Source organism: Trichosurus vulpecula, chromosome 3, assembly GCF_011100635.1.
Source record: "Trichosurus vulpecula isolate mTriVul1 chromosome 3, mTriVul1.pri, whole genome shotgun sequence".
Lineage (NCBI taxonomy): Eukaryota > Metazoa > Chordata > Mammalia > Diprotodontia > Phalangeridae > Trichosurus > Trichosurus vulpecula.
In genome coordinates this window covers 56729364-56748476 of record NC_050575.1, presented here as the reverse complement: position 1 = coordinate 56748476, position 19113 = coordinate 56729364, and positions in this window count along the sequence as shown.

Genomic DNA, 19113 nt, shown 5'->3' with positions numbered 1-19113 from the left:
AAAACCAGCACCCTGAATTACAGACCAAATACAATTCAACATCTGGGTGTACAGCCAGGGAGCTCATTATAACGGCTGGCCCAGAGTCATGTGCCACTCCTGCTGTGGCTCCGAGCTCTGAGGGAGAATGCTAACTTTTTCACTTATGCATCCTGTTCAGGGCTGAAGGGCCCTGACCTCACCCAAGCTGGGCATGGAAGAGTTCCCCACCCCCAATATCACATCAGATGCAAATCAATGGCTGAGAAATACAAAAACATCCAACTTTATCTGCCCCATTCAAACAAAGGCCAGAATCATTAAAGGTCAACAGCAAAAAGTCCCACCTTAATTACTGTTACAATGACATAGTTTTGTTTTACATCGATCAGTGTTTTTGCCACGTAAGCCCGTCTTGTGCCTGACTGTGACTACAGAGTGTTCACTTAGGATACCAATTCTTGTTTGCGTAATATTCTCCATTACTTCATGTCACACAGGACTCTCCTGGATGAATCTGAATAACAGCCCCTCAAAAATTAAAGAGTTCTACTTTGCTTAGTTGAAGCACATATATCTGTGAGGAGAGCATTCAGAAAGAATTACTGTTTATTTACATTTCATTTGAACATCCACAAAAATATCCAGACATAGTAAGTATGCCATCAAAATAGACATGTCACTGCTAACAGATTAATTTTTAAAATTCCAAAGGCATCACTTAACTGATCAAAAAAACTAAACATTAATTGTTGAATTCCTGAAGAGACCAAACAAGCTCAACTGGAAAATATTTTTCATTGTCGAAATATCACAAAATAGTGGCTATCTATTCATTGTATCCACAGTCAATAGTAACATCAGCAGTTATTGAAACCTTTTTTTCCATTTAGTAAAGACACAATTTTCTATTCCATAACATTATTAAAAGGCACAGTTAAATTAATTTGGATGAAAATTAGTGTTTCAGAGAATTTATTGTACATGTGTTGATATTGCAGGTTCATATTTCTGGAGCACATTTACAAGATTTAGAAATTAATCTTTTCTAAAACCATCAGCTCTCTCATTGTGACCCGTGGTCTCCCATGTTTAGCATGAAATACAGAATAATTTCGTCCAGTTGCTCCACTGGACTTTAATTATGGCACTATTCTTCCTATTTGGACAAATAAGTCTACTTGCCCATAGACACATCAATAAGTTTCCCATTATTAAAGCTTAACCATGAAGAATATAGTTCAATCAATTAATTTTTTATTACAATCATTTATCCTATTCAATTTCTGAATCCCTTATCAATAAATCCTAGATCAATATGACCTTTGTTTGCTGCATTATTAGAGGAGAAAAAATGACAACAAAAGTAAAGTGCTTTGTCTTTTAATGAAATATATCATAACCATCTATATCTCTTCTACCAATCATAATTTTAAAAACTTATTTAAAAAATAAATAAAATTTTGAAACTTATTCCCTATTTATTCTAGGAAACATGGGCAATCTGAACCTCTGGATAATTTATCTTGGTGTTCTCTTTCTCTTTTTTTAAATACCACAGACTGAGTCATCAGGTGGAATAATCGATGGCTTTGAATAGGTACTACATCGACAAAAATCTGTTTCTATCGGTCATTACTCCACTTATTGTACATGCTTGAACAAAGAGTGGCATTATCATATTATAAATGCTTAATGAGAAGTTCAAGGTTTTTGCACTACCATCAGCATATTTATTACAATTCAGTTTATCTTCCCTTTTTGTGATCTTAACAATGAATTGATCTGTATTTTAAAATGAAAAAAGGCAACATACAATTGAGTCAAAATGTAAAACTGTGGACTTGTTATGTCATTTCAGTAAAGTATATACCAAAAAAAAATACAAGTAATATGCTGGACTTTTCTTATAAGTTAAAGACTTTTCTTAAGTAAGTAATCTGAGGGGAAGGAGAAAGCAAATGGGTATGAGCATTTATACCGCTGGCACTATGTACTAAGTACTATGTACCAGTACCATGCTAAGTGCTTAACAAATATTATCTCATTTGATAACCCCAACAACTCTGAAGGTAAGCACTATTATTCCCATTTTACAGGGGAGGAAAATGAGGAAGACAGAGGTTAAGTGACTTTCCCCAGGGTCATGCAGTTAGTGTCTGAAGCCAGGTCTGAACTCAGGTGTTCCTGACTCCCAGTCCAATGCTCCATCCACTGTGCCAGCTGGGTGCATTGGGGGGGATCGATGCTAATGAGGATAAGAGTGGAGGTATGTACAATGAATGAACATGGGATTTCTATACATTTCTACATCATTTAAATTATGTGACTCAGCATTTATTGAGTAACACCAATTTATACTTGAAAACTAAAGGAGCGTATCATGATTAAATCAAAACAAAGCCACGTCTTCTTTTCTGATGTAATGTGACAACAATGTGGCTAGCAGCTACTGTGGCTGTGTAAGGCCAATAACAAGAGCACACAGAAGGGCTGCCAGCACAGGTTCTTTGATCTGCTTTTCTAAGGAAAGCAACTTTAAGGGGTTAATAGCCTCACTTTAATCGTGTATATAATTCACTTAGTTCAAAGGGAAAAGCCAGCACCCTGAATTTCAGAGCAAATCAAACAGAAAACATAGACAGATCAAATAACACAAACCAGTAGACAGGCTTCTAGCTTTATGTCCAACATCTCAATACATAGTTACCAGGGAAGTACCAACATCTGGGTTTTTAAGCCAGGGGGTGCTCATAACAATGGCTATCCAGAGTCTCACCTGGTCAAATCACATGACACTCTTCCATTGAGTGAGAGCCCCAAAGCAAAATGCTAACTTCCTAGCTTATATACCCTGTTCAGGGCCCTGAGGGCTCAGAGCCTACTTAGCAAAAAGGTGTAGGGCCTGGGGCCTCATACCTAGTTAACAAAAGGGTGTGAGCCTGGGGCTTCGTACCTAGCAAAACTTAATCAGAAACACTTAATTACTTTAGCATTCTAAAAGAGAAACATTTTTTAAAAAGGCCCACCTTAATTACCATTACACATGACAATGTGCCCGGACATACTTGGCATACTCCACATGCCTGTCCTCAACTGAGATCTCTGGATGAGATGACTTCTTAGGTTCCTTTCTGCTATAATTATCCGTTATTCTAAGATTATTTCCAACTCTAAAGTCTTATAATATGAACAGGATAAATTACAGCCAGGTAATATAGAAGAGGCACCATAATTCAGGCTGAAGAGGGGCAAGGGCTTAAAAAAAAAACTAGCAACACATGATGGTGCCACCTCTTTCATCTGCCCTTGGTTTCTAGATTCAACATGGGCTACCCTCCCAGAAACAAATATCCTTACACAGTACAATTCATTTTTATGGTGGTTTGTAATCCATTAAAGCAGCTATCTGGACGTCAGTGCTATTTTCAGTGGTAAACTCATTGTGATCAGGGATAGGCTCTCCTTATATGATAACTAACATGATATTGCCCCTACATAAGCAAACAGTAGGTGCTTTTTAATATCACTGCCACCACTACTGAGCACTGACTTGCTGTATGCCAGCTTAGGTACATCCATCCATTTCATAAGATCATAGATTTAAAGATGAAAAGATTCTTAGATGCCACCTATTCCAATCCTTTCATTTTGCCAATGAGGAAACTGAGGCCCAAAGAGGTTAATTGATTTGCCCAAGATTACAGAAGAAGTAAGTGGTATGGGGTCCAAACTCCCAATCTACAAGAAAGGAAACAGAGGCAGAGCTCCAACCCAATAGCACTCCATGGTCCCTTCTAATGAAATGGACCTCAGATCTTCCTCATGATCTGGGATGCCCCCTGTCTCCAGGCCCTTAATTTTATAGTACTTGATAATCAGATGACACAGAAGAGTCAAAGTAAAACACAGTCTCAATGGTTGATAGACCTTGCTCTTGACCCTCCAAGGAGGGCCAGAAATGACACATCAGCATGGGCAAGGCAAGGGTCATAAGTGTCCATAAGATGGGTGCCTCTTTATGTTGGGCAAGAGAGGGTGGTCTGGAGGTACAAAAATAAGTTGGGGGACTTTTCATATCATGTTAAACATCCCGCCCATGCTGGGTTTGGTCACGGTGATTAAACAAAAGAGTGCAGAGGTCCCGAGTCCTGCTGTCCTCTCACCCATGCTGGCCTGGGTCTTACAGGCTCAAAGGGTGAAGATCCTTTAGCCCGTATTCTTATGGTTAGGCAACTCAACTTTATAACAGGTTGAGGAACTCAGAGCTTAAAGTTCAGGGTCTATTATATGACAGAATCTATCCTATCTAATTATCCTTACATGTAATATATGTAAAAAATATAGTAATATATGTAATTCTTATACTAATATCAGTTGACCAGACTGACTGAATGTCTATTAATAGATAAGTATAACACTAATAATCACTACCCTTATGAAATCACACTAAACTGAATAATACTGATAATACTGGAATTGGATATAATTGGAATAAAATACAGGTACAATAGATCATTTCTCTCAGTGGCCAAGCCAGAAGTCAAAGCCAAGTCCTCTGATTCCAAATACAGTGACCTTTTTTACTATGTTACCACAATAACAAGAAAATGAGCTGAAGGGGCCTAGCTGGGCATATCCTAGAAAACAAATTTTCCAGATAAAGCTTAAATTTTCCCATTTCTCTGCACCTGCAGTGAAATCCCTGAACCTTGTGTTCCAGGGCAGATAATCAAGAATGAGCCAAGCGCAGGTTATCTGGATCCTTCTAACATGCTCTTAGAACTAGGAGGGTCTATAAATATTTATAATTATAAGAACTCATTATATATGTCATTCTCTTGTTACTGTAGTGCAAGAGTTTTCTCTATTTTACAGATGAGGAAACTGAGTAGGCTGCTCCTCTACGGCTATGCAGTCAATAAAGTGGTGGAACCAAGATCCAAAGCTATGGGCTGTAATTTCAAGTGGAGGGATCTTTCTAACTAAATAACTATTAGATATCAGGAGCTAGGAGATAGACGTGTAAAGTACTGCCCATCTACTCACTAAAAAGTACAAGAAAAATATATATTGCATGAATCATTTTAAAAAAGTAGCTTGGGAGATTCACAGATAGTTTAGAGAGAGGGAGAGGAAAAGCTGATCCTCAGCTAACAGTGCTTGAAGAGAAATATGGAGGATTCTGAGAGGACCAGAGTCAAAGCATACCCACCCAGAGGCAAAAGTACAGACTGATTTTAAAGACGGTTGTAGTGAATGGTTTTCCACAGCAGCTAATTCATTTGTGATGGTTGTTAAGGCAGGTAGGTGGCACAGCGCATAGAGTGCTAGAACTGGAATTAGAAAAACTAGAGTTCAAATTCAGCCTTATTATTCAGACATTTAGCTGGATGACCCTGGGCAAATCAAAATGCATCTGTTCAAATGCATGCACAGTTCCTGGCACATAGTAGGTGCCATATAAATGCTTGTCCCCATCTACCCCCTTCTCTCTTTAGGACTTGGAAGTTTTGCTAAGAAACCGAATCAAAGAACAACTTGGGACTGTTGTATTTTTACTTTGTTTGTCATACCTGACAAATGTGGATTTAGGTTTCCCATACTAAGTTAGAAGTGGCTCACTATATATAATAAGGTCCTGATTTGAGCCAGATCAGAAGCTGGTAAAAATATTAGCTGAAAAAACTCAGAGAAGCCCATTACAGAAGATGAGCAGCTGGTCAGGGGAGGGTTATCTTGCTCATTTGCATCATTTAGAGGCTGAGAGAAGGGAAACCCACTAAGTCTTGCCAGTATTGCCCTTCTCCAGGCTTCTTTAGCTAGAGAAAGAAAAACAGAGAAAAACTCCCGAAAACTCATGGAGAACAGATCATGAACAGTTTTGCAGATCCTAAGCAATTAAGGGAACTACTTTTCGCTGAAAGAAAGTCACACTGCCTCAGCACTCAGGCAAGGAAAGAGACCAGCGAAGGTCTGGAGATGCCAGGTTTAAGGCTACTGTCTTTTAAAGAGCTTCATACTCCCTTGGCAACCTGAGACTAGCAGAGAAGTAGCTTTGTCCAGAATAAGAGCTAAGAGGATCATAAGAGGGGCAGTGTTGCCCAGAAAGTGACACACAGTACGGACTGGTCCCCAAAGAGAGGCCAGATATCCAGGCTTGCACTTCAGAGTCATGAGTTGTCCTTGGCACACCAGTTTCCCTACTCATGTGCCTCATTGCTAGTTTTCTGTAAGTTGTTTTTTCTCTGCGTTGGACACTGTGAGGAGTGTGGTTCATGTTTATGGGTAAGCGGTAATGTTTTGATTATTCCTGTTTTTTTTTCTATTTAAGTAAATATGTTATGATTATACTTGCTTTTTTCTCTTCATTTCTTGTTTAAGAGTTAATAGTGTCATTGTCACTAATTTGTATAAATGACAAGCATACTGGTAGCTCAGGAGCTACAATTGTGAGCACAGAAGTACATTTCCCCCTCACCAGGGTTACTATTAGGACCTTGAGGGTGAGTTGTGGCAATATGGCAAGCATGAGCAAGCCTAACTCTGGGAGAAAAAAAAAGAAAAAAACACACCAAAAAGACAATCAAAACCTACCAGCATTAATGTAAATAGGAGTAAGTAAGCCAGTTCACATGCTGTAGGATTTATTGGGGTGCCCTTCACATTGGGAGGGTGCTACTGGTGACTTTAACCAACCAATATTTATTGGATACTCTAGTGTCATAGGAATCTACTAATAAGAGAAAAAAAGAATTTTTAAAAACTGTTTTCCAATATGTATTCCTTTATAAGTCAGATCAGTTTCTGTGATGATTATGATTACTTGAATACTTAAGTATTAATAGTCAATTATTTATTTTGCTCTTTATTAAATATTACTAACATGAGTAATCCAGCTGTTGTATCTCTGAAGCACTGGTGCTTTGTAATGCAGATAGAGCCACAAAGATAATTCTTTGTAAAAAGAATAACCTGACCTAAGGAATAAAGATATCAAGGATATTTTACAAGTTAGTATTGAAAATGCTAGGTGGCGCAGTGAGTAGAACACCAGCCCTGGAGTCAAGAGGACCTGAGTTCAAATCCGGCCTCAGATACTTGACACACTTACTAGCTGTATGATCTTGGGCAAGTCACTTAACCCCAATTGCCTTGCCTACCCCCCTCAAAAACAAAAAGAAATGTGAGATATTAACTAAGAGGTAGGAGGAGAAAGATAAAACCTTCTCTGCTTTCTGTAAATTACCTGAGAATGTGGATCCTTCTAAAATTCTTAGTATGGTAGGGATTTTAGAAAATTATCAGAACGTTGTTACCAAGCTTTCTACACAGAAGGAAAGGATACTTCATAGATTTAACATGATCTTAATGAGAAAATATCTAGAGATATTTCAGATTTTAGAGTATATAGCACTATCTAGCGATACCTAAAAATATGAGGACACAAATTATTAAAATTAACTTAGAATAAAAAGCCATTCAAAGTGCACAAACAGCTACTAGTCCCCTTTTGGGGAGGGACCCAGGTCAGCCAACATTTATTCCCTGCCCCATCCCCATGGCTGTGCTTCTGACTTTCTGGACTTACACACTATGCCTCAGCTGCAGTCTCACCTTGGAACATCCTTTATCACATGAGGTTTCCTCCCTCTGGAATGCCAGTGTGTCCCCATGGCCTTTTAACCCTAGTATATTCCTCTGCTCTGCCAGCCCCTTTCTCCCATTAGTGGGTTCCTACTAGGGCCTCCATTTTGAGGAGCTGAGACAAATCAACCTTAATTTCTCTACCACCTGGGTTTTTGGCTTTCTGAATTCAAACACCAGGCCCTGTGCTTGGTGTTCTTCCCCTCTGTAGTACCTCACCACTCTGCTCTTCAGTTCCTTTTTGTGTGTTGTCTTCCTCTAAAAGAATGTAAGCTCTTTGAGAACAGGACTTGTCCTTCTTTGGGGTTGTATTTGCATCCCCACTGCTTAGTATAGTGCCTGGCACATAGTAAGCCCTTAGTAAATGCTTTTTGCCTTGTCTTGCCTACAGATGTTGAAATGCTTCCCATATTTTGAAGCATATTTATACATCACAGTGGAACCACAGACCTTCCTTGAGAAAAGTCCTCACCCAGGTCTGCTAAACACTATAAAATCTGAAATCATCTGGCAAAGATGCTTACAGAGACCAGAAAGTCATCATGGTGATGGTGGTGGGACTCCTGGAAGGCATTTGCCAATTTCATTCCACTTCCTATTCAGCAAAAGAAAAAAGAAAAAAAAGGAAAGATTCTTTGAGTTCATAATTTAAGTGGATAGTCAACTACAGAAATCAACATCGATAGCAAGAGGAATGATAGAACTTGAGGAAGCAAATGTCATTAGGCTAAAGTATAGTATACTTCAGAAATCTTAAGGCATGCCTAATTGGGTTTTGTTATGAAAAAAAAGCTGCCAATTTTGATGGATTACTAGAAACAGTAAACTAGCTTGAATGTTATTTCCAAACAACAGAAAATGTTGAAAATTCAATCCAATCTAACCTCAAGATATCTTCCCACGGGTAGGCTATAAAGCCTCTGCAAGGGAACACATCTGATTGCTCAGAATCAGGAGCCGCAAATGACCAAACCTCTGATGATAAATGGAACAGCCTGCAGCACCAGTCCAATGTGAGTGGTCAAGGAGCTGAAGCAGGGATTCAGACCATGTGAGGCAAGTTCACTACTAGCAAATAGCAAAAGTTTATTTCATTATTACTATAGCTTAGAAGGATATATGAGTGATCTGTGCACCAGAAAGAGGAATGCAATCTGGTATTTTGGCTTTCAAGAAATCAGCATCAGAAATGTAGATGAGGCCAAGGATGGAGGTCATTTTAGGCTACAAGGATGACCAGCTTCATGTTGGCACCAGCTGTATCCCAATCCATTCCACCTAGATTTATCCCATCTCTCACCCTTTCTCTGAAGTGTCAGTGACCACTGGAAAGGTCAATGTGCTGCTGTCTTAAACAATGGATTTGAAGTAAACATTATATTCCAGTCCTTTTACTGAGGAAATTTCATTATATCTTATGTAAAGATTACTACTTTATGGACTAAGTGACCAAAAAAAGAAAATAAAAAAACTCTCCTTACTTAGGTTACCTTAAAGTGACTTCACTAAATAAGTGATTCAGATCCAGAGAACGTTTCTAATGTGTCAGTCTTAACTGGAGCCAACTCTAGTTTATTTTTTTAAAAAACCTATACACAAAGGTGTAGTGTTCAATAAACCCAAAGACCTCAATCACTGAGGGAAAAACTCGTTATTTGACAAAAACTGCTGGGAAAATTGAACAGAAGTCTGGCAGAAATTAGGTTTAGACCAACCATATACCATAGACCACCATATACCAAGACCAACCAGACCAGGAGCCAGGTGGAGCAGGCCCTAGTGCCCTGAATCAGTGAGCTGTGGCAGTTGCCAGACTTCTCGACCCACAAACACCAAAGACAACAGAGAAGAACTGCAGAACCCACAAAATAGTGGAGGGAAGCAGGGCTCTAGTCCAGGACAGCCTGGATGGTCTCTGGGTGAGGTCTATCATGCACAGAGCTGGGAGCGGAGCGGAGCAGAACCCAGCCTGGGCAAGGGCAGAACCCAACCTGGGCAGCGGCAGGACCAACCAGACCAGGAGCCGGGTGGAGCGGGCCCTAGCACCCTGAATCAGTGAGCTGCGGCAGTTACCAGACTTCTCAACCCACAAACACCAAAGACAACAGAGAAGGTTAGTGGGAAAAGCTGCTGGGAACAGGGTGATAGAGTTCACGGTTCAGCCACTGCCCCGGGGGCAGTGGAGGTGGGGCAGCTACAGAACTACAACTGCAGTTACTTCCAGCCCCAGGCCCACATGGTGGGAGGAATTAGGTGGCTGATCAGAGCAGGAGTCCAGAGCCTGCTGAAGATCTGAGTCCAGTCCGGGTTGGGGGTTCTTGGGGAAGGAAGAGTGCTAGTGTGGCAGAGCTGGCTGTATAGAAATAGCTCTGAAATCAATGGCACATCCCCCAAAGCTTAGAACAAAGTACTCTTTGCTCTACAAGCAGTCATACCCCAACAAAAAACTCAAGGGTCAAGTAAGTTGGCTGGGAACATGGCCAGGCAGCGAAAACACGCCCAGATTCGGTCTCAGACTTTGGAATCCTTCTTTGGTGACAAAGAAGACCAAAACATATGGCCTGAAGAAGTCAACAAAGTCCAAGAGCCTACACCAAAAGCCTCCAAGAAAAACATGAACTGGTCTCAGGCCATGGAGGAGCTCAAAAAGGATTTGGAAAAGCAAGTTAGAGAAGTAGAGGAAAAATTGGGAAGAGAAATGAGAAGGATGCAAGAAAACCATGAAAAACAAGTCAATGACTTGCTAAAGGAGACCCAAAAAAGTACTGAAAAAAATATTGAAGAAAACAACACCTTAAAAAATAGACTAACTCAAATGGAAAAAGAGCTCCAAAAAGCCAATGAGGAGAAGAATGCCTTGAAAGGCAGAACTACCCAAATGGAAAAGGAGGTCCAAAAGACCACTGAAGAAAATACTACCTTCAAAATTAGATTGGAGCAAGTGGAAGCTAGTGACTTGATGAGAAATCAAGATAATATAAAACAGAACCAAAGGAATGAAAAAATGGAAGACAATGTCAAATATCTCATTGGAAAAACCACTGACCTAGAAAATAGATCCAGGAGAGATCATTTAAAAATTATTGGACTACCTGAAAGCCGTGATCAAAAAAAGAGCCTAGATATCATCTTTCAAGAAATTATCAAGGAGAATTGCCCTGATATTCTAGAGCCAGAGGGTAAAATAGAAATTGAAAGAATCCACAGATCGCCTCCTCAAATAGATCCCCAAAAGAAAACTCCTAGGAACATTGTCGTCAAATTCCAGAGCTCCCAGGCCAAGGAGAAAATACTGCAAGCAGCCAGAAAGAAACAATTTGAATATTGTGGAAAAATAATCAGGATAACAGAGGATCTGGCAGCTTCCACATTAAGGGACCGAAGGGCTTGGAATATGATATTCCAGAGGTCAATGGAGCTAGGATTAAAACCAAGAATCACCTACCCAGCAAAACTGAGTATCATGCTCCAAGGCAAAATATGGATTTTCAATAAAATAGAGGACTTTCAAGCTTTCTCAGTGAAAAGACCAGAGCTGAATAGAAAATTTGACTTCCAAACACAAGAATCAAGAGAAGCATGAAAAGGTAAACAAGAAAGAAAAATCATAAGGGACTTACTAAAGTTGAACTGTTTTGTTTACATTCCTACATATAAAGATGATGTGTATGATTCATGAGACCCCAATATCATAGTAGCAGAAAGGAATATGCATATATATATGTGTGTATACATATGTATACATATGTGTGTCTATGTATGTATATATGTAGATATATATGTATATATACACACACAAAGGGCACAGGGTGAGTTGAATATGAAGGGATGATATCTAAAAAAACAAAATCAATTTAAGGGATAGGAGAGGAATATATTGAGAGAGGGAGAAAGGGAGAGATAGAATGGGGTAAATTATCTCACATAAAAGTGGCAAGAAAAAGTAATTCATTGGAAGGGAAGAGGGGGCAGGTGAGGGGGAACGAGTGAATATTGCTCTCATCGGATTTGACCTGAGGAGGGAATACCATACACACTCAATTGGGTATCTTACCCCACAGGAAAGAAGGAGGAAGAAGATAAAAAAGGGGGGATGATAGAAGGGAGGGAAGATGGGGGGAGGAGGTAATCAAAAACAAACATTTTCAAAAAGGGACAGGGTCAAGGGAGAAAATTCAATAAAGGGGGATAGGTTAGGAAGGAGCAAAACATAGTTAATCTTTCACAACATGAGTATTGATACGCATGTGGCCTATGTCGAATCTCTTGCCTTCTTAGGGAGGGTGGGTGGGGAGGGAAGAGGGGTGAGAATTTGGAACTCGAAGTTTTCAAAACAGACTTTCAAAAACAACAACAACAAAAAAAAAGGTTTTTTCATGCAACTAGGAAATAAGATATACAGGCAATAGGGCATAGAAATTTATCTTGCCCTACAAGAGAAGAAGGGAAAGGGGGATGGGAGGGGAGTGGGGTAACAGATGGGAGGGCTGATTGGGGAACAGGGCAACCAGAATATATGCAATCTTGGAGTGGGGGGAGGGTAGAAACGGGGAAAAAATTTGTAATTAAAATTTTTGTGAAAATCAATGCTGAAAACTAAATATATTAAATAAATTTTAAAAAATAAATAAATTTTAAAAAAAGAATGATAGAGTCTGAATGCATATCAAAGCATATTATTTTCACTTATTTGGTTTTTTGTTCTTTTGACTTTTCCTTTTTGTTCTGTTTCTTCTTTCACAATATGACTAACGTGGAAATATGTTTCCATGATTGCACATGTATAACCTATGTCAGATTGTTTGCCATCTTGGGGAGGGGTGAGGGAAGGGAAGGGAATGAGGAAGAAAAATTTGAAACTCAAAATCTTTTAAAAATAAATGTCAAAAACTATCTTTACATGTAATTGGAAAAATAAAACACTATTTGCAAAAAAAGAAAAAGAAAAGAATGAAGATAAAAGAGATACTTACAGGCAGTATATGTCTTAATTAAAGGATAAGCTCAAAGATACTTATTGTCTAGCCACAACCTCAGTTCAGAAAAAAAAATATAAATACATGACTTGCATATAATACATCAAAATCTCCATAATAGAGAATACAGATAAATCAACTGGATCTGCATAGAATACACAAGATAGCAAGCCAATGGAAAGCCATGTACTACCAAATTGTAGAGATATGGAGCAATTTACTAATCTACAAAATAACTCCAGAGAATTGTCAGGGCCCTATAAAATGAATGCACCATAACCACCTCCTACCTATTAGGGAATTAATCAACTTATCTAATAAGCCACCAAACCACAATGATGGATAGTCAGTTAAGTGGATTTGGAGCGAGGAAAAGCCCTTCTCATTGGAAAAATAAACCATGACAGAACTACATAATAATTCAGAAAACCATAATACACATGCGGATGAAAAGATATATTGTTACTAAAACAACAACGACAAAGTCAGAGAACTCAAACAAGTGCATCTTACTTATAGGAGAATACTAGTTCAATGATGAGGGAGGGATAAAACCCAGAGGCAACCCCATGTTTTCCTAATACTTCAGTTGGAGGGAGGGAATATGGTACACTAAAAAGATACTATGGAAGCCAACCTGTCATCAATGAGCCGAGAGTTACTATTAAATAATATTAATAATTAATCTAGAAATTTAAAAACTCATAGTAAGATTATTAGGACTATTAAGCCAGTAATTAGATTTGTGTATGATATATTATTCATATGGCCAAACACAATTCGATAATGACACATGTATAACATGTAGAACTACACATCCCCTACACATTTTATACCATTTGTTATTCCTGAAAGACTTTTCCTTTGCTTTTTATAAAATGTTGATATATATATTTTATGTAATTTCATCATATATTACTTACATACATTTTGGGTAATAGATAGTCTTGCTGTATTCACATATATCTGAATGTTACATATGAGTTATAATTTGGTTGCTTATGGCCTACATAATAGTGTACAGAGAGAAATACTGTCATGGATGAGAATGAGTTACTTTTGACTATATAATTGTGTACATATACACATATATTGTTATGAATGAGAAAATGTTCCTCTTTATTGAACCAGTGTAAAATATGTTTCCCATGTAAAAGGTTTAAAAATGCAAATGCTTTAAAATTGTTGGTTATATGCACATCCCCTGCTATCCTGACTTGATTTATAGGAACTACAAATGTTCACTGGAGTGGGAATATTACAGTGCTGCCTTTTTCTTTGTGGATGTTTTATTTATGGCAAGGGACAAAAAAAAGATTTTGTGAAACACAAAGTAAAACACCTTTAGAGAGGGGCAGACCCAAGATGATGGCTGGAAAGCAGGGACTTACTTAAGCTCTCCCCCAGGTCCCTCCAAATACCTATAAAAATGGCTCTGAACAAATTCTAGAGCTACAGAACCCACAAAACAACAGAAGGAAGCAGGGCTCCAGCCCTGGATGGTCTCTGGGAAGGGTCTGTCGCACAGAGCAGGGAGCAGAGCAGAGCAGAACCCAGCCTGGGCCGCGCCAGGACTAATCAGACCAGGAGCCAGGCGGAACAGGCCATAGCGCCCTGAATCAGTGAGCTGTGGCAGTTACCAGACTTCTCCACCCACAAACACCAAAGACAACAGAGAAGGTTAGTGGGGAAAACTACTGAGACAGAGTGAAAGGAGTTCGAGAGGTGGTGCAGCTCTGAGGCTGCTTCCAGAGCTACAGCTGCAGTTGCTTCCCGCCCCAGGCCCACCTGGTGGGAGGAATTAATCAGCAGATTAGAGTGGGAGTGTAAAGCCTGCTTTGCCCTGCCTGGATCTGGGCTGCAATCCTGGTTGGTGGTTCTTGGGGGAGAAGGAGCGCTGATGTGGCAGAGCTTGCTGTGTAAAAGTAGCTCTGAAAACAGCAGCACAGCCCCTAAAGCTTGGGACAAAGTACTCTCTACTCTACAAGCAGTCATACCTTTACAAAAAGCTCAAGGGTCAAGTAGTTGGCTGGGAACATGAACAGGCAGTGAAAATGAACTCAGATTCAGACTCAGACTTTGGAATCTTTTTTGGTGACAAAGAAGACCAAAACATACAGCCAGAAGAAGTCAACAAAGTCAAAGAGCCTACATCAAAAGCCTCCAAGAAAAATATGAATTGGTCTCAGGCCATGGAAGAGCTCAAAAAGGATTTGGAAAAGCAAGTAAGAGAAATAGGCGAAAAATTGAGAAGAGAAATGAGAATGATGTGAGAAAACCATGAAAAACAAGTCAATGACTTGCTAAAGGAGACCCAAAAAAATAATGAAGAAAATAACACATTAAAAATAGACTAACTCAAATGGCAAAAGAGCTCCAAAAAGCCAATGAGGAGAAGAATGCCCTGAAAGGCAGAATTAGCCAAATGGAAAAGAAGGTCCAAAAGACCACTGAAGAAAATACTACCGAAAAGCACCTTTAGAGAAATAGACAAGAACATGAGAGAAAAGCCGCCCTCCCAGGCAAAAGTGCTTGAGGAGAAAAATGAGGAGTTCCATAAGGATTAGAATGAATGCATGCCCCTCCAAGGCAGAAAGACAGACTGGTTGTAAGGATGGCTACAGCAGCTAATTTACGTAGAGCTGTTTTTAGGAATTAGAAACTGGGAAACTCTGAATTAAAGAATTGTTTGCAGACTATGAAGCTGTTGTACTTGACTATTATTTAATGGTCCCTGTTCTCAAGGAGCTAATAAATTTGTTGGGAGAGGGAGAGAAGATAAGGCAAGTACACAAGTACCATGGTACAAAGTAGAACATGGCTGGTGCATATAAGAGGTGTGAACAAAGTAATAAAAGACACGAGGTGATGGAAATTACATCTAATTGGGAGAATAAAAGCAAGCTTTTTAAAAACCTGGCCCTTGAAAGATGAATAAAGTTTCAACAGATAAAGCTGGAAAGGGAGTACATCTAAGAGACATATAGACAACATGAGAAAATTCATGAAATAGAAGATAACAGGATCAGTTCTCTGAAGAGCAAGTAATCCCTAGTTTGTCAGGGTTGGGGACCACATAGAATGAAATAGTATGAAATAAGTCTGGAAAGATGCATTAAGCCTAATTTTGGACATCCTTGGAAGATAAATGAAGGACAATGGATTTTATTCCAGAAATAAAACAGGATCAACAGAGTTGGAGATAAATGAAAAGATGGGAAAACTGAAGCAAGGTGCCTTTAATGAGTTTGTCACCAAGCCCAGGTGAACTACGCCCCAAGGTTCTGAGCCACAGTGAGCAGATGAAAAAAGGCAAATTTAGGTTTGACGTAAGGGGGAAAACATCTAACAATGAGAGCTATCCAAAAGTGGAACCAGCTGCCTTGAGAGCTAATGAGTTTGCTTCATTAGAGGCCTTCAGGTGGAGGTTGGATGACCACTTATGAGAAATATTATGGAGGGGATACCTGATTGGGTATGGGTTAGATTGTCAATTAACTTTCATCTCTGTGGTTCTGTGGCTCATTAACTCACATAATGGGAAGTCACTAGAGGCTTTTGAGCAGTGGGCTGATATGATACAAATTATGCGTTAAGAAGATTACTCTGGCAGGGATGTGAAGGATGGATTAGAATAGGGAGAGACTAGAGGCAAAGAGATGGTTTAGGAGACTGTTATAAGAGTCTAGACTGAAGATGAGGGGATTAACTAAGATGGTGGCAGTAGTGGGAAGGAAGATGGGAAGGAAGAAATAGATGTAAAAGATATAATTAACAGGACTTGGAAATTAAATGCATATGAGGTGGGAGGGGTAATAGAGAAGGAGAACTTAAAATGACTTCAAAATTTTGAACCTGGATGAATGAGAGAATAATGGCATCATTCATAGAAACCAAGATATTAGGAGGTGGGGCATGTCTGGATAGTTAACATAGAGTTTGGTTTTAGATATTTTGATTTTGAAGTACTGGAAGAACACCCAGGCAGAAATGACCTGCTGACAGTGATATGCAGGACTGGAATGTGGAGGAAAGTTGAGGCTGCAGACATACTTCTAAGAGTCATCTAAATAGAAATTATACATCCCTTCTCCTTAGATTAGCTTACAACTACCTTGGCTCTCCAAATGTGGCTAGCACCAAGGACAGGGTTTGGTTTTGCTACTTGATAATCCTGTTCCCTTTTGTCTACAGCTCATAGCATTCCAACAATGGAATTGAGAAGTGAAATTAGGTAACTTACTAGCTACATTGTGGTACTCCTGAAAAAGAAAACAAATTTATTTATTTAGCTAATCATTTTGCAAAACCATTTTACTTTTTATGTAAAGAAGAAAATATAGCCATTCTGCGCTGTAATAAATGGCTATTCAGTTAACTGAATAACAAAAAAATGGTTACCACAAAATAAAGAGGTGAAGAATCCAGAGACATCATACAAAGTGATCTTTGTAGTCAAGCAGAAGAGGATGATAACACTGGCTTAGACTAGAAAATTATTTGTAAAACACTACAGAGGATGACAAAAGATGATAAGCAGTACTGTCTCATAAAACAGCAAAGAGCAGTGGAGACAGAAAGCAACTATACAGGGTGTCCCTAAAGTCTGGACACATAGGAAATCTCATTACATCTCATTATCTGTTTCACCAAAGACTCTGTGTTGTTTAGTGACTTCTTTTTCTGGGGTACGCTAAAGGAGAAGTAATGAAAATCACAGATGCAACACACTTGATTGAACTCGTAAAGAGTGAATGTGCTAAAATTGACAGCAATGTGGAGTTATTGCATCGAGTTTGTGTGAATCTTGCAAAGTGCATCACAAATGATGGAAATCGTATTGAAGATGTTATTTGTTAATATTCAAGATGGAGCTAGCAGAAGGCAATAGACAGAAAATGTAACTGATCAGCAAATCTGTAATGACTTATTTTCATCATCAGTGACAGTAGAACCACCACATTTGAACTATGACTTAATAGTCCCTGATGTGTCAACTGCCTTTCTTCTAAACACTCTTAAAGCCAGCTTCTAATCTCAAAATTCAATCAAAATTGCTCTCTCCAGTCACCAATGATCTCTTAATTGCTAAATCCAATGGTCTTTTCTCAGTTCTCATCCTTCTTGACCTCTCTGCAGCTTTTGATACTGTTGATCAGTCTCTTCTCCTTGATACTCCCTCCTCTCTAGGTTTTCATGACACTGTTCTCTCCTGGTTTTCCTCTTACTTGTCTGACTGCTCCTTCTCAGTCTTTGATGGATACACATCCAGGTCATATCTGTTAACCATAGATATCTCCCAGGTATCTCCCTCAAGGCTTTATACTAGAACATCTCTTCTCTCTCTATACTATCAGACTTGGTGATCTCATCAGCTCCTATGGATTCAGTTATCCAATTTCTTTGCAGATGATTCTCAGATCTATTTATCTAGGCCTAATCTCTCTCCTGACCTACAGTTTCACATATCCAACATCTATGTCAAACTTGACATTGCATAAACATCTTAAACTCAGACTATTCAAAACTGAACTCATTATCTTTCCCCTTAAACTCTTCCCTCTTCCTAACTTCCCTGTTACTGTCAAAGGTGCCATCACCTTCCCACTCCCCCAGGCTCATAAACTAGATACCACTCTTGACTCCTTACTCTTACTCATTACCCCTTCCCTGGTTATATACAATTTGTTGCCAAGTCCTGTTGTTTCTACCCTTGCAACATGGCTCACAGATACCTTCGTCTCTCCCCTAACACAGCTACTGCCCTGAGGCAGAACTTCATCACCTCCTATCTATTTTATGGCTGGTTGCTCTTTCTGCCACAAGTCCATCCTCAGTCTATCCTTTATTCAGCTACCAAAATGTTATTCTTAAAGCAAATGCCACTGAAAATGCCACTCAGTAAACTCCAGTAGCTCCCTATTACCATGAGGATCAGATATAAAGTCCTATTTTAGACATTTAAAATCCTTTACAATCTGGCCTTTCCTACCTTTTCAGTCTTCTTATGCTTTATTCCTTTCCATGTAGTCTACAAGTCAGTGACAATGGCCTTCTTACTATGCCATCGCATAAGATACTCCATCTCCTGACTCCATGCCTTGCTACTCTCTGCCTCCCATGCCTGCAATGCTCTCCTTCCTCATCTCTGCCTTTTGGCTTTCCTAGAAGCTCAAATCCTATCTTCTGCTAGAGGCCTTTTCTAGTCCCCTTCAATGTTAGTGCCTTTCCTCTGAGATTGCCTCCAATTTACCCTGTATATATCTTATGTATATAGTTGTTTGTATATTGTCTTCCTCATTAGAATGTGAGCTCCTTGAGAGTAGAGGCAATTTTTGCCTCTCTTCGTATCTAGAGAAGTAAGCACTTAATAAAGGCTTGTTGACTTGGCTTTTAAAGTAGAAATGGAACTTAATAAGACAAAGCTGGGGAAGAACAGCTAAATCAAATCAAAGACACATCAAGGAAATGCATGCTAGAGATAATATAATCTTGAAAACATTAAAGGGAT